The sequence below is a fragment of the Pimephales promelas genome, chromosome 11 (genome assembly GCF_988280905.1).
Source record: "Pimephales promelas chromosome 11, fPimPro1.hap1.1, whole genome shotgun sequence".
Taxonomy (NCBI): Eukaryota; Metazoa; Chordata; class Actinopteri; order Cypriniformes; family Leuciscidae; genus Pimephales; species Pimephales promelas.
Window position 1 is genome coordinate 4,717,793 of NC_142779.1, and position 17,208 is coordinate 4,735,000.

At 42.9% G+C, this 17,208-nt stretch overlaps 1 protein-coding gene across 2 annotated transcripts in view; it reads left to right on the plus strand.

The window, feature by feature from the left end:
- mdga1 (MAM domain containing glycosylphosphatidylinositol anchor 1) overlaps nucleotides 1-17,208 on the plus strand; it is a 288,554-nt gene that overhangs the window by 134,534 nt on the left and 136,812 nt on the right. The gene's annotated exons all lie outside the window — the stretch shown is intronic.

Consider the following 17,208-nt stretch of genomic DNA (forward strand, 5'->3'; position numbering starts at 1 on the left):
TTTATATTTTCCTCTTGGCTGAATTCCACACTAGGCTATGATGACCTGTCAGTTTAACCGCCTTAGGAGTGTGTCAAAGAAAAGAATAGAAAAAACGAAGAGAAAGTGAAGGAATAAGGAGAGGCCATACATAGACAGCATTTTCAGGCGTCATGCTGGTGATTTTATTGCTGGACGACTCTGGGTCGCTGTGCCACTGGTCACTAGAAGCCGGTAAAAATCTGTTTTTGACAAGGGATTTGTTTTGTTGTTACTTAAAACGAACATTTTGGAGAGGGAAGAGTTGCAGCAGTGCATAAAGCATCATATCATGAATAATATAAACTATTATCAGATGAATCAGACTCATGACATATCCCTATATGTGGAAAGAGACAAATAGTGAAATCACTTGCGCTAATATTGCATCACTTTCTTTTATTGCCATTCGCCGTGGCTTATGTCACCTCTCAAAATATCATTTGACATTTTACTGGGCATTATTTCCATGATAATTAGGCGTATTGAAATTAAAGTTTTGTATTTTTATCCCAAAAAGAAAGGAAAATGTTCTATTTTAAAGGCTTAATATATATATAACTTGCCTATAAATACAACATTTTCTTATAAAATTATTTTTTGGAAGAACATAATGATCATATACTTTCTAAAATGAACTCGATTATTTTATTTTTTCATTATGTTTCCTGGGGTTCCCTTATAATGGTAGTATGATTTTTACATCCAAAATTGTCATAAGTTAGAAATAAATGATTTTAGCCTCGATTTGAACGCTCAGTTTGAAGGGGCGTGTCTGCTGTGAAACTTCACTGTAACTGCTGTGATTGGCTGCTGTGAGACCTCAGTGTTAACGCCCACTGCTGTGATTGGCTGCTGCAAGACTTCAGTGTAAACGCCCACTGCTGTGATTGGCTGCCATGAAACTTCATTGTAAACACCCATTGCTGTGATTGACTGCTGTGAGACTTCAGTGTTAACGCCCACTCCTGTGATTGGCTGCTGTGAGACTTCAGTGTAAATGCCCTCTGCTGTGATTGCCTGCCATGAAGCTTCATTGTAAACACCCATTGCTGTGATTGGCTGCTGTGAGACTTCAGTGTAAACGCCCACTGCTGTAATTGGCTGCTGTGAGACTTCATTGTAAACGCCCACTGCTGTGATTGGCTGCTGCAAGACTTCATTGTAAACGCCTACTGTTGTGATTGGCTGACATATTTGCATGATTACATGAGGAAATCTCTTGAATACTTCTCGTTATTTGATCGTTTTCTGTATATAATTTTATCCCAGCTTAAAAAATTATTTCCACCCCACTAAGAGAAACGATGTGAAGTTGATTTTTTAGTCACTGGGCGGGGCTAAAGACGTGGTGATTTAGACGTAGGCATTGATATTCTTCTGCGAAGGCGGACTTTCGCTGCCCTGTGACGTCACAAGTCTCCACTTTTGAGATGCTGTCGTTTTCTGGCCTCGGTTTCAATTAAAACAGTCTTTGGCATAACAAGAAAGTTTTGAGTTTTGAAACGTACAGGGTATTTTTTTTTCCTATAACGGACTTTTTACTATCAAAAGTTCAAGGTCAATTTGAATTCCTAGGTTATGACCCCTTTAAGCAATTTTCAAATTAAGAAAAATAAAAGTTATACAAGATTCAACTCATTTTTAAAAATACATTTTAATACAATTTAAGTTGAAATGCCTTAAACATCCAAGTGGATTGTACCTAAAAAACTATTTGCTAAAATTCACACATTCACCAAAGACATCTCAGTAATATAATAGCAAACAAAAATCAACTGAGGATACACAAGTATGTTATGTTGTCTTCTGTATCTGGCTCCAACACACACACATGAGACTGTGCTGTCCACCACATGGAGAGTTATAGAGTTGCTTTTGATTTAATCCGCATCTAGTCAGACAGTATGTGCTTGTGTTGTTGTGTGTTTATTTTCTCTGTGATTGGTCGAGAGCTGGAGTGATTACTTTCTCTGCTATCTTCATGCCACGGATGCCCAGGATTAGATTTACCCCATGTGGGTCACACACAGACACGCACGGACAGAACAGGTGGCATCAGGTAGATTGTCTTTTGTATCGTAATCCTAATGCCGTATTGGAGTTTATTCGACCTGTTAAAGACGCTAAACGCTCACGTCATGCTCTGAACTCTCCTGTATGAACACATCTCCTGTATGGATTGACACTAGATAAATCTGAAGTTGTGCGACAGATTGTTGATGTTTAGCCATAAATCTCAGCTTTTTTCCATCACAACAACTGTATATTTCACTATATAGTTATACGATTCATACCAGATCAAAGAGTCATTTGATTGAATCAACTATGTTTGAAGCCATTGAGAAACATAGCAAATATATATACACACTTTTTGCACCTGCTTGCTACTGGTAAGGTAAATCCAAGTTAAAATCTCTTAATAGGGTCCTTTTTATTGCGTACACACAGTGGTTACTTCAAGGACACATTTTTGTCATTCATGATCATGTTATCCTGAATAGAGAGGTCCGTGGTTCATTGAAGTTTGTTTTTCCCCTTGGGTTTTTAAAACTCAATTTCTTTTGATTTGTTCATAATGAAACGCTACACATAAATAAATAATTAAATAAAGTAATAGTGTTGAACAAAACGTCCAAATATAAAGTTTACCACAGACCTTATTTGACTTATATAGGCAGAGAAACAAGCGCACAGCCATGCATAGAATTTTGTGTTAGAAATGTATACACTAAAACTGAAGTTCAATGGCATCGCTGTCGAAAAGTAATAAGTTGATTACTTATTGTAGAGTTAAAGCTACACTGTGTAACTCTTTTAGTTTATTCTTAGCTAAAAACACTTAGTTCTTTCAAAAATATATGTGCTCATTAATGTATATTTACTTCCTTCAAGTAATAAAGTATTCTCGTCAGTGTATAATATGCCATTGAAAATGCATACGGGTAAGGGGTTCTAATGTTGTCCCTCCATCTTGAAAGTACATTAGCCAAAGAGGGACATACCCGTTAATTCAAGCTTCGCCTTTCGTGTTTACGTTTGAGTTAACACTCATGGAAGCCATGTTAATCTTGGACTACATTGGCCACCGTAGGAGTTAAAACGAAATCAGAATTGAGAGGAACAGAAACTAATATTCACTGGATGGTCATATACTTTTTCACCACTAGATGGGGGTAAAAATCACACAGTGTAGCTTTAACGAAAGTTCATGAGCATTGTAATCTTTGAAGTGTTTGTCCTTCGTAAATCCGTTAGATCTTACCTTCATGCTGTGGTTGAAATACAAAGAAAATGAGTCCAGTGCTGAAAAGGGGCGGGCTACATAAGGTCTATATCGAAAAAGAAAAAAAAAATCAATATAGAAACCCAAAAAAGTTACGGACTGGAGCTTTTAAAATGCCTCCACTCAGTTCATTATAGTTTGTACACACACTGTTCCCTGACTGGCACTTTTGCACACTTTACAGTGTGTTTTCTCTGAAGTGCTGTTGTGATCTCCGTAGGCTGCGTTTGTTCATGTCTAGAGGGTTTGAACGCAAATGGTTTGTTTGTAGCTCAAATTACGGGGGTGGATTTCTGGCGTCGGAAATATGTTAATTAATGCAGTGTGGGTTAATGTGCATCGCTTAACATGTGCTAGTGCTTTAGGGGTCATTGTCTCCCTGTTAGGATGTGTCTAATAAAGGGTTGGTTAAGCGTTGGTTAGCTGTGTTAATGTATCTCTGTCTCGGTCCTTTTGTGCCATTAGCTGCCAGTAATTGGCTGGGCTTAATTGCACAAGCCTGGTCCCCACGGCGATAGAGACAGCGGATGTCCAATCGCTCTATACTTGTTGCTCTGGAGACATGCTCTCCTTCACATACACACACACACACACACTGCTTCACTGGTCACTGACACATATTTCCTCCTTCCGAGAGAGAAAGATGGAGTCTGTGTTCACTATAGCATACTAACATTCTCTTACTATCTGCAGTATTTATTATGTACACTGTATAGTATGTACATTTTATGTATGACATAAAATATCTGGGATGACCTACTATTTGATGAGATGTACAATAAACTATACCGCATCCCATCATTCAATGCACTCAACGTTCATTAAGACATGTCATGTGATGACAATGTAGCATACTCTACTACAGTATATGTAGATTTTGAAACGTTTATTTTTTGCATTTCATATCTATAGTAGGAGGCAGTATACAGTGTATACTTTCCAGTATGTAATAAGTTGTTGGTATCCTGAATGCTCTTGAGATGTTGGAAGTGTGGTGCTCATGATGAGGTCAGCTCTGCTCTATGACTTTCTATTCCCCACCCATGAATAAAGTTTTTATCTTTAAGTAACCAGTGGGTCTAATAATGTGAGAAACAGTGACACTTGACCTTTATACGACATGGATCTCTTCCATATGCATATGCAAGAACAACTGAGACTTATCTGTAGAAGCAGATTTTGAAAGTGTGCCTTGGCTGAGGGGAGATGCGTCTGATATTGATCAGTCTGTGTCTCGCTACACACACACCTGCCATCCCTTACCATCAATAGACAGCGCTAATACACCATCAGGTGTAATGAGGATGAATGGGCTATGTGTGTGTGATGTACACACTCATTTCCCCTTGGGAGAGGACATTTGCCTCTTTGCGTGTTAAAGGGAAAGTTCACCCAAAATAAAAATGCCGTCACACATTTACTCACCCTCATGTCCTTCCAAACATTTTGCATGTATGTTTTTCCATCCAAAGCGGCAAAGCTCTGAAAAGGAGAAAAATGAAATGTTATTTGGTGAAGACTTAATAAAATACTTAACGACTTAAACTTTTTATTTATTTGTTTATTTTATTCTATTTAAGGATCCAGAATTTTCATGTCCTTAACAGAGGACAAGCAGTTTGTAAATTTATATGATTTTTTTAAATTATTTTATTTATTTTAATATTTATTTATTTATTTTAATATTTTTATTTTATTTAAATGTTATTTTATTTACGGATACAGCATTTTCATGTCCCTAACAGAGGACAAGCAGTTTGGATATATATATATATATATATATATATATATATATATATATATACATATATATATATATATAATTTTATTTATTTTTTATTTTTTTTTATTTTTATATTGATTTATTTTAATATTTTTTATTTTTATTTTATTTTATTTTATTTAAGGATCCAGCATTTTCATGTCCCTAACAGAGGAGAAGCAGTTTGAAAAAAATAAATAAATAAAACTAATTATATATATATATATATATATATATATATACACATATATAATATGTCATTTTATTTATTTTAATATGTCTTTATTTAAATATTTCATTTTAATATTTAATTTTATTTCATACATTTTTTTATTTTATTTCATACAGGTTTGGAATGACATGAGATTTGAGGTTTGAAGACATTAAATAATGACTTATTATAAATAAATCCAAGGAGATCAACATAATTCACATATACAAATCCATATTATTTTATATAGAATTATAAATATGCATGTTTACACAAACAAAATAATATTTTTTTCTGACTTTGATCAAAAAAAAAACTTGCAGACAAAATGACGACATATCTGCATGCCAATGAGCATACCGCTATCATTTATTTAACAGTACTAATTGAGACAGGCATCATTAAATAAGACAGGATAAATTGCTTTAATTATGTTATTGTCTTGTCTAACATTGCTGAGTGCTAATTACTTCTCATCTGTTGCCACGGCAGCACGGCTCCGATAGCCTCGTTAATCTGCCGTGCCGTTGCGTAACTTCTCCTTTTTTCCGCGGCGAAGCCATCAGTGATTGACGCGTGTGATTGACGGATGTGACACTGAAGTGAATGAACAATCCTGAAAGTGACACCCTTCAGAAGAGACAGAGAAGGCTTTCCGAGAAGAGAAGGTTTGGCCGCGTTTATTACGCCTAAATCCTTTAATAGAATCTTTCTAGGATAAACTCAGTGACTTGTATACTAAAACCACAGGCGTTGGGTTGTTTTCTGAGTTATGCCTTTGAAATAATCAGTACTTATTGCTTTTGGATGGCAAATCCAATAAAGAGCTCATATATATTTGATCAGTCTGTCTGTGGAAAAGTTGTGTTTACTGAATTGCTATAAGTTGAAGGAAAGTTTGTCAGGTTAGCAGCATCAAATCTAAAGATGCTTAGAGCTTTTATTGAAGCTCCAAGGTAACTAGATATCACAGAGTACAACAAAATGTTATGCTTTGTTCTAAAATAAATAATTATTTTATACGGACTTAGATTTAAATCAAAACATTTTTGCACATTTTCGCTTTCTTTCTGTGCTTTCAACCATTCACTGAGACTGCTGTGCTATTATTCCAATTAGTTTTTTACACGCCGGCCTATTATTGTAGTTTAGGGCTGGAAACACTCTGCTGCTTTTTTAAAACCAATAATCAGAACAAAAAGTAGCTGGAGGATGATGTGTGAAATTTATTTCTTTATCTGATTCCAATGTAATTAATCAGAGTCAATTAAAACTGTTAAGAAGTGGAATCTTTAGAAACTTTCTTAGAAGCAGACTGAAAAAAAAAACATTGCATTTAATATGACTGTTCAAAATAGATGTGTCTTACCCACTCTTCTATTGCCTTTTATTAAAACAAGTTCAAAAGGTCATGTTCTGTCCAGATATGAGGTGGGATTGCAGAGACGTTGGCTTTCCCAGCCAGATTCATCTAGCATCTGCAGGTGATAGTGTATATGCAATGCTATATAAATAAGTAATTATGATCTATTTCAGATAGATTCACCCTTAAATAGCACATACAACCAAAACAAACTGGTTGGTTGACTTAACTATCAGGACGCCTAAGTCTACCTGTAAATGAAGAGCTCTTTTCCAAAACGCGTTAAACGACATTTTAAAAAAAAAATGAGTTTGTCGTGTCATTCTGCTGCGGACAGAACCCTTTCACTGCTCTATCAACGTTTCATGCCGAATCGCTATATTTCCTTGTTTAAAATGTACTGCAAGATACAGTTTTCTGTCAGTGTCAGCAACAAAGATAAAGTTGATGATGCTTAGCCTACTCGCCATCTTCGCAGTGAACGCGCAGAGAAACGCATTCTTCGAATTAGCCTAAACATACGCAGAGAGTTGCCAATTTATTTTAGTTTTTAATTGTTTTGTTTAAAAGTAGATATTTAAAGCTTTCTGTAGCTTAGTTCTCAGGCCTGTGTGAGGCAAGCATCGCGGTGTTTCGGTTCATATTATGAGACGCGCTCCGGTTCACCTGCGCGCCTCTGTGTCCTGATTATATTGTCTGATATTTACTTCTAATGTATTAATCCAGTCAATTTGTCGATGAAACATTTATTAAAATGAAGATACAATTTATATAAAAGCGAAATTTACAAGCTTTCTACAAAACAAAACTTAATAAGTGGTCAAAATCATGTCTGACGCACTCCAAATATTTTCCGATATTGGGCAGCTTTTGAATTTTGATCCTATCTTACTCATCTCATGCGGTTCCCTTTTCATAGCCTACTCAACATAGATGAAATAATAAAAATAAGTAATGTAATATTATTAAAAACAAATGTGAAATGTTTATTTTTTTTTATTTTTTTTTTTAACTTATATTTAAGCGTCATGCTGCTCCGCTTTGCTCACATGTTATGTAGCCTGTGTGTGTGTGTGCATGTGCTGGAGGGGTGCCCATCCCTTTTTTGAATATCGTTATCATATATTGATCATTTTTAATAATTAGTTTTTTCATGCATATGTTGACATTGGTATTAATAATTTGTTTTTTTTCATGCATATGTTGAAATTGGTACTATTTGTTTGAGGTTTATTTCGATTTATAGCGTTTTGGAAAAAAATAAAATTAACTTTTAAATTATCATTAACAATATTGTTGTTTGATTTAATAATTATTGTTCAAAATGTTCAGACTGAACCAATAAAACATTTAAACAGGATAATTTGAATATTCACAAAATGTGTGGGTCTAGGTAAAAAATGTAGTTCCCTATCGTAGTCACTTCGAGTTACGTCAGAAGTGACGGAGATTGGGGGTTTCGCATAGAAAGCCAATCCTCTTCGAGTATTAAAACACGAGCCAATGGCATGCAATGCCTTGGGGCTGCGGAAATTTGCATAGCGTACTCCGCCCTACTCCGTGAGTATAAAAGGAGGAAGTGAACGCAACCGCAGTATGTTTTCGCTTCGGAGCCAAGAGAACCTCTTCACTCCTGAAAGCACTGTTCAAGACTCTTCGAGACGAGCGTCCTCTTCAGTGTTGGTGTGACGGCGGTACCCAGCGAGATTCTGCATCGCCTGCGATCTGAGCAGTGGTCTGCCAGACTTTGCGCTTCTCCCTGGTCGCTTCAGCGCTGAAAGAGTGAATTTCCTCCTCTCATTGAAAGAGCTGCACGCGCACGTCTTTTTAAAGACGGTTCGCCCGTGCTCTTCTGGGTGTGATTGATTTCTGTCGTCATCTGATGGTCACGATCGCTGCTTTGTATGCCTGGGCATTTCAGCATGCAGCAGCAGCGTTCGTGGATGACTCATTTTCCTTCTGTGGGAACATGACCATCTCTACACTGAGGTCGAGACTCAATGATCTCACTTGAGTGAGAGTCCCGGTCCCCCCCGCTCGATCGGTTTCCTCCATAGGGGGCCCGTCGACCCGGGGACCTGGTGATTTACGGTGATGGTGTGGGATAAGCCCCGACGATTCCTCGGGCCACACCTCCCGCCTCAGTGCGAGAGCCAGCGAGCGTTAGTTCGATTCAGTCGGTTGCTTCTTCGGTGGCACCGGCTGCTTCGGGCAGCGCTCCAGATGATGATGCGATGTCGATCACAGCATCACTAGGCGGGCTTGACTCCTCGGGAAGTGAGGATGCGGCCGCGTTGCCTCCCTCGGGAGCGTCAGCGCCGCCGTGTCTGATCCCGCGATGATGGCCGTGCTATCTCGGGCGTCCGTGAGCATCGGGTGGGGGTGGAACTCCGCCCCTCCCCGATCTCTCGCGGCTGAATAATTGGTTTTTGGGTAACGCTGCCGCCTTACGGCCACGGCCAACCCCAATTTCCTTTTTTCCCCGAGTTGCATGCGGAACTGACACGCACTAAAAAATAAATAAAAAAAAAAAAAAAAAAAAAGCGTGCTTAGTTCCCCGCCCTTCCTCCCCTCGGCGATGCGGCTGTCTGTGGGTACGCTGGGGCTCCCCCGGTCAACCGGCGGTTGCTCTCAGATGCCCCTCCAAAGCCTATGGGTTCTCGTCGTCTATGGCGGCGCGATTCTGTAGAGCGGCGGGACAGGCAGCCTCCGCCCTGCATATGATGAGCACCTACAAAGCTAGCTGCTCAGGAATGTGCACGAGGAGGTGACGGACCAAGCGAGCTGCGAGCCTGTCGCCTACCTTGTCCTTAAACGGGTCACGGAGGCGGTCGCTCGCTCCCTTGGTCAGGTGATGCCCACCGCTGTGGTCCAGGAGCATCATAATGTTCGGCGGTGCGGTCCAGGACTTTGCCCAGCACTTCTCGACCGCCTAGGAGCAGACGAAGGCGGTTTCTCTGCCCCGACGGCCAGCTGCTGCCTCCAACCAGCCGTCGGCTCGGACGCCTCCGCCAGCTCGCCGCCGAGGACGCCCCCCTGCGGCTCCCTTCCCTCCCACGCGGCCCCAGCAGCAGCCTTCAGCCGGTTCGCGTCGCGGAGGAGGCCACAGGTAAGCGTCCCAAGAAAAGAGCCCCCCCTCAGGCCGCGTGCCCCGCTAGATGCCAGGCGAAGCGATGTTCCTGAGGCGGGCCGCTCAGTGATAGTGTCATGGTTTTTCTCAGGAGGCGGTGGCAGGGCCCCTCCTTCCCCGGTGGAGGGCCGGTGGAGAATCTTTTGTTCTAGCTAGCTCCCTGAGCTGGTTGAGGAAAAGCTGACACTGTCATTGAGCACACAGACTGGAATGAGCGCGCACGACGTCCAGTGCGTCGCCCCGTTCATTCCTCTCTGTCTCGGAGGGCGCGGAAGGGTGCGTGTGTCGTCCCCGGGCTACGCCAATCCCTTCCCCCTCTGTCGCCAGACCCCCGGCAGAACAGACCCCCGTGGAACGCTCTGCCTTCCCTGGTCTCTTCTGTCGGGGAGCGGGTTTCGACGGTGCATCCGGACGGGGTAACTCCTGCACGCATGCCGGTCGACCCGCCTCGCTGCCCCTCCGGGGGGACGTCTGTGGTTCGCATGACCCCGTTGGCTCACTTCCTGGAAGCCTGGCTAGCGCTTCCCGGGGTTCCCGCTGGGTCATCAGAACGATCGGATTCGGCTACGCGATTCAGTTCGCACGGTCTCTTCCCCGCTTCAGGGGAGTTCGCTCCACGATGGTTGGTGGCTATGCCCCAGTCTTGAGAGCGGAGATTGCGACCCTGCTGGCGAAGGGTGCAATCGAGACGGTCCCTCCAGCCGAGGTGAGGTCCGGGCTTTACAGCCCCTACTTCATTGTCCCCAAGAAAGACCGGTGGGTTACGACCGATCCTGGACCTGCGCATTTTGAACCGTTCTCTCCATCGACTACCGTTCAAAATGCTCACGGCCAAACGCATTTTCGAATGTGTTCGGTATCAGGATTGGTTTGCAGCGATCGACCTGAAGGACGCGTACTTCCATGTCTCCATTCTCCCTCGACACAGACCGTTTCTTCGGTTTGCCTTCGAGGGCCAGGCATACCAGTACGCCGTTCTCCCATTCGGGTTAGCTCTGTCCCCTCGCGTCTTCACGAAGATCGTCGAGGCAGCCCTTGTTCCCCTTCGCGAACACGGGGTTCGCATCCTGAACTATCTCGACGACTGGCTGTTACTAGCACACTCTCGAGCTCAGGTTTGCGAACACAGAGACCTGGTGCTACGGCACCTAGCCCGTCTGGGCCTTCGGGTCAACCGGGAAAAGAGCAAACTTTGCCCCGTGCAGAGGATCTCTTTTCTCGGCATGGAGATAGACTCGGTCGCCATGTCCGCGCAGCTCACGAACGAGCGCGCGCACTCACTGCTGGCTTGTCTTCGACAGTTCGAGGGCAAGAGTGCGGTTCCACTGAAACTTTTCAGAGGCTCCTGGGACATATGGCATCCGCGGCCGCGGCAACGCCGCTCGGTTTGCTTCATATGAGACCGCTTCAGCTGTGGCTTCGCGATCGAGTCCCGAGGTGGGCATGGCATCGCGGCTCGCTCCGAGTTCCAGTGACTCCGACGTGCCGCCGATCCTTCTTCCCGTGGTCGAACCTCAGCTTTTTACGGACAGGGTCCCTATTCAGCGAGTTTCCAGGCATCTCGTTGTCTCCACGGATGCGTCTACCACGGGTTGGGGTGCCATGTGCAATGGGCATGCAGCCGCCGGTTCCTGGACAGGAGCCCAGCGCCTCATGCACATCAATTGCCTCGAGCTGTTGGCAGTACGGCTCGCCCGGCACCGCTTCCGAGCGTGCTCTAGGGCCAGCATGTGCTTGTCCGCTCAGACAACACTACGGCAGTAGCGTACATCAACCACCAGGGGGGGTCTACGCTCGCGCCGGTTGTCGCAGCTCGCCCGCCACCTCTTGATATGGAGTCAGAAGCACCTGAGGTCCCTTCGTGCAGTTACATTCCTGGAGACCGGAATCGGGCAGCCGCGAGCTGTCCCGGGCCCGTCCCATCTCCGGCGAATGGCGACTCCATCCCCAGTCGGTCCAGCTGATTTGGGACCAGTTCGGGGAGGCACAGTTAGACCTGTTCGCCTCTCGGGACTCGTCCCACTGCGCCCAGTTATTCTCTGACCCGCGGCTCTCTCGGCTCGGATGCGCTGGCGCACAGCTGGCCACGGGGCCCACGCAAGTGTGCGTTCCCCCAGTGAGCCTCCTTGCACGGGTGTTGTGCAAGATCAAGGAGGACGAGGAGCAGGTCTTGCTGGTAGCCCCCTACTGGCCCACCAAGACGTGGTTCTCCGAACTCTTGCTCCTCGCGACAGCACCTCCTTGGCCTATTCCTCTGAGACCGGACCTACTCTCTCAGAGACGGGGCACTCTGTGGCACCCTCGTCCCGATCTTGGAGGCTGCACGTGTGGCTCCAGGACGGGACGAGGCAGGTTTGAGTTCGCTGCCACCTGCGGTGGCGGCAACCATCACTTCCGCAAGAGCGTCGTCCACGTGACACCTTTATGCGTTGAAGTGAAACCTCTTCGTCAATTGGTGTTCTTCTCGCTGAGAAGACCCCCGGAGATGTTCGATCGGAGTCATGCTTCCTTCCTGCAAGAGGGGTTGGAGCGCAGGCTGTCGCCCTCCACCCTTTGGATTATGTCGCGGCCATTGCCGCGTCTCATGATGCAGTGAAAGGTAAGTCTATGGGAAGCATGACCTGGTCATCAGGTTCCTGAGGGGAGTGAGGGGGCTAAATCCGCCCCCCCCCTCCTGCCCTCTGGGGACCTCTCAGTAGACCTGGGTGCTCTGCAGAGGCCTCCCCTGGAGCCTTTGCAGTCGGTAGAGTTTTTGCCCTGTCCTATGTGACAGCACTCCTGATTGCATTGGTTCCATCAGGAGAGTAAGGGACCTGCACGCACTCTCTGTTGACGAAGTGTGCCTGGAGTTCGGGCCGGCTTACTCTCACGTATTCCTGAGACCCCGGCCTGGATATATGCCCAAGGTTCCTACCACTCCCCTCCGGGACCTGGTGGTGAACCTGCAAGCGCTGCCCCTGGAGGAGGCAGACCCAGCCTTGGCACTGCTCTGTCCGGTACGTGCTCTCCGCACCTATGTCGACAGAACGCAGTGTTTCAGGACCTCGGACCAGCTCTTTGTCTGTCATGGGGGGAGCCAGAAGGGAAGGGCTCTCTCAAAGCAACGGCTGTCCCACTGGATAGTGGATGCCATTGCTTTGTCTTACCAGCAGCAAGGCCTTCCGTGCCCCCTTGGTGTGACGGCCCATTCCACTCGGAGTGTAGCCTCCTCTTGGGCTTTAGCGCACGGCGCCTCGCTAACAGACATCTGCAGAGCTGCAGGCTGGGCGACACCCAACACCTTCGCCAGATTCTATAATCTGCGAATTGAGCCGGTATCCTCTCACGTACTCGTTTCGGCCAGTTCTGGATCCGCTCAGGTGTCTTCGCTTGCTCGCCACTCCACTCCCCGGACTGGATAAGTGCGATATTTCCTCAGTTCTTCCATTGAAGTCTTGAGTCCTCCAGCACCGACGATGCGGGCACCACTGCGTTGCTCTGGATGCTAGCTAGGTGCCTCCATGCGCACGGTTCCCCATGGTAACCGTCTCATGTGTATTATCCACTGTAAGCCTCTCTGAGCATGTGTCTTCCCTTGGCAAGCCATCTGCCACCCCTGGAGTTTAAATCAGTAGCCACCTGCGGTTGGTACTCCAGTGTTCCATATGCGTTCCTATGTGGCCATATGTGTATTCTTAAGTCCTCCCTTCGGTAGGCAGCTGGTAGCATGTCCCCTTCGGGATATGTTTCCCAGTGTACCTTGGTAATCCTGTGTCAAAGTCGGATCCCCAAAAAAAAAAAAAAAAAAAAAAAAAAAAAGAGGTAAGGCTCGGGGGTTCAGTCTTTCGCAGGGCACTGGAAGACAGCTTGAAGATGGCGTGATGGCACAGACCCCCAATCTCCGTCACTTCTGACGTAACTCGAAGTGACTACGATAGGGAACGTCTCGGTTACGTATGTAACCCTCGTTCCCTGAGTAGGGAACGGAGACGTTACGTCTCCCTGCCACTTCTGCTGTATCGCTGGGTAGAGGCCGAGTTCAGTCTTGGCTCCTCAGCGAAGACATACTGCGGTTGCGTTCACTTCCTCCTTTTATACTCACGGAGTAGGGCGGAGTACGCTATGCAAATTTCCGCAGCCCCAAGGCATTGCATGCCATTGGCTCGTGTTTTAATACTCGAAGAGGATTGGCTTTCTATGCGAAACCCCCAATCTCCGTCACTTCTGACGTAACGTCTCCGTTCCCTACTCAGGGAACGAGGGTTACATACGTAACCGAGACGTTTTCCTGAAAACTATTGAAATGGATTTAGAGCGTTTTGGAAAAGAGCTCTTCAAATGTATTACAATTAAATCCTAATCTAATCATGACAAGCTATATATGAAATGTCTAAGACTCCGTGTTAGGAACAGTAATAGATGAATTTATGACAGGAGTGCACCTAAAAATATCTTAATCTAAATCAAGTAAAAGTTGATGCACACCTTTTAATTGAAACTTTGAAACTTTTGTTTTTATGCTAAAAAAATCATAATTAAACATATAATTTAGTATTTGTCAATAAAAAGTATAATATATATAAATTATATATAAAAATATAGATTTTTTTTCGCCTTTTGTATTACATCACATATTTAAGTAGTCATAAATTAGGTATCATTTAAAAGCTTACGAACTCAGAATTCATCCCGTGAAACGTTTTGAAATTGGATGTTGCGTTACCATAGAAACAGTACTCTAAATTCTTTTATCTGTCTCCTCCCCTTCTGGGCGTCGTCATCTTTCATAATTTATTATCAAAACCTTTTTCTAATCTTGACAAAACACATATTGTCAGAAAGGTCTCAAGGTTGCATATTTTGTTCCATACTGTACATTCTCCATAAAACCTAGAGATGGTTATACAGGAAAATCCCAGTAGATCAGCAGTTTCTGAAATACTACAAATACTACCAACAAACATAATATGTTCAAAGTCACTTAAATCATCTTTCTTCCTCACTATGATGCTCAGTTTGAACTTCGGCAGATCGTCTTGACCCCGTCTACATGCTTAAATGCGTTGAGTTGCTTCCATGTGATTGGCTGATTACTGTAGATACATAATGCTTTTCAGCATTGAATGAAATGTTTATTTATAATTAACTATGTGTCATCTTAGATATATTATTTTCTCCACACAACTTTAGAAACAAAACAAGTCTCATCCTTATCGGGTTATCTCACTTCCTATCGTCTTACCCCAAGTTAATTTCTGACCCTTCATTTCTTTTAACTGAAATTTCCTCTATCTATTTGTCTCTGTGATTTGTTTTTCGAGCACGGGAGTGCTGCAGTTTGTAAAAGCGGCGTAAACTCAGTAAAACACATCAGTCCCATTATCATGAAACAACAGTGGACTGATGCTGCACCGTCCCCTTCGTACCGCTCTGGGAAATTGAAGCCATAAATTCTTTCCTCCTCAGTCTCTCTCTCTGTTTCAGTCCCTGGGATCTCTCTGTTATTTGTACAACAGATAAGATTCTTGTATGTGGCGGAGAGCTTGTAGAGCGGTTGGCAGTACAGAAGCCTGAATCTGGTGACCATTAGAGACATGCGATTTTAGAAGATCAGATCGGGTCAGGTCTGCTTGCTTTCCTTAATTAAACGGCATAAAACTTTTTTAATAATAAGCTGTTTTTGTTATTTAAACTCCCCCAAATTTCTCTATGCTTATTTACTTTTGATTTGGCTGTTCTAAACTGGTTACACGAGATTCACCCTTTTAGAACAATCTCCTATTTTTGGGATTATCCTGGATTGTCGTGCTTGTGGAACATAACATTTAAACCACTCTTGGATGATTAAATCAAGGTCTCAGTCATACTGTAATATCTCTTTTTCTCTTGAGGTTTAGTATATTTTAATGTCTGGTTGAATAAAAGAATAGTTGCCCTGGAAAAATAAGTTTTCAAAGTAGTAAAAAACTCAAATGATTGGAGTAGGTTTTACAAGAAAAATCCAATTTCAGTATTTCAAAATTTCATGAAAAATTCTGTGTTATTTCCCATTTTTTTTGCTAAATTTATTGGCAATTTCAGAGTGAAAATGCTTTCAAAATGAAATCCAACACCAAAAAAAGTTTTCAGTGTGAGGAGATACTAATTTTTTTTTTTTTTGCCAAATTATTTCCATAAATTCAAGATATATTCTCTGATAACACAATTTCATAGTTTAAATAGTTTGGTTTCTAAATCTTGTTTTAAGCACGTTTAGATTTTTTTTTACTGAATGAAAAGCCAAAAATACTGATGATTATTTTATTTAGTGTACAAGTGTGTTGCAGGGTTGTCTTTTTGTTTTGAGACAATTTAGATATTTTCAGAATAAACTTTTAACCCTCGATGAAGGCATTTTTTAAATCACTTCCGATGCTCTTTTATAAAACATTATTCAACTTTTTTGGATCAGTTTTAATTACACTCACATTGGATGAGATTTTCTGGCATTAAACGTGGGATGTTTTACAAGTCTATTCGGAGCTCAAATGTTGCCAATGACAATTAATTTAAGTAGATGAAAAGCACATTGGCAGGTTTTCTGCTTTCTAATTTGAGTCATTTATTTTTAACTAATGAATTTATTATGTTTAACAGCAGTCTGGTCTTGTTCAGGTACAGTATGACACTTCTAGACTGTAGAGATAATGAACACAGATGGGAGTGATGTCGTTCAGAAACTGTGGTGAGCTGTGTGACACATAAGAGAGGTTGATGCCATAGTATGCAGGTTTGAATCTGGCCTGCGTCATGTCCTTATGTCATTTCCCATTCTATAATGCATAAAGAAAAGATTGAGAGATTCAGATTACGTGAGGATTGGTGGTGTTTTGTGCCACTGTTGGAAACATAGGGAGCTTTTTTTTGCAGCCATCTGTGTATAGTATATAAAATGTGATTATTTCTTTGCATAGACCATAAATTGAGAAACTCAAGTCTGAGTCATGCTATATATATATATATTAGTGTTTTTTTTCTTCGTTTCATTTTGGGCTGACATTATCATGGGAGTATGTTTAAGTATGTGTGAATTATATGGTGAGTTAAAGTTGTCTCGAGTTCGAGAGGTCCTTTCTTAAATGCTCAGCAGTTGCTGAGGTTAAATCAGCTGACAGGACACTTTGGCTTTGAAACAGGGACTCAGTGAAGGAGATACTGTTAAGAGTCTGTCATGGTACTTGAGTTATTTGTCATGCTAAGAATAGCTGTTAGGTCTTTACTCAGAAGCAGTGAAGCGGTGATTCTTCATTAAATGTTATTATCGATGGTATTATTGATCTTCTTGACATATCGAGACACTCCAGCTTTGAAGTGTTCCAACTGTTCTGCTCTATTCAATAAATGCAAGACATAATCTAATATGTCTATGTAATCATAATCTAATCTAATATGTAATCAAAACATAATCAAGACATAATCT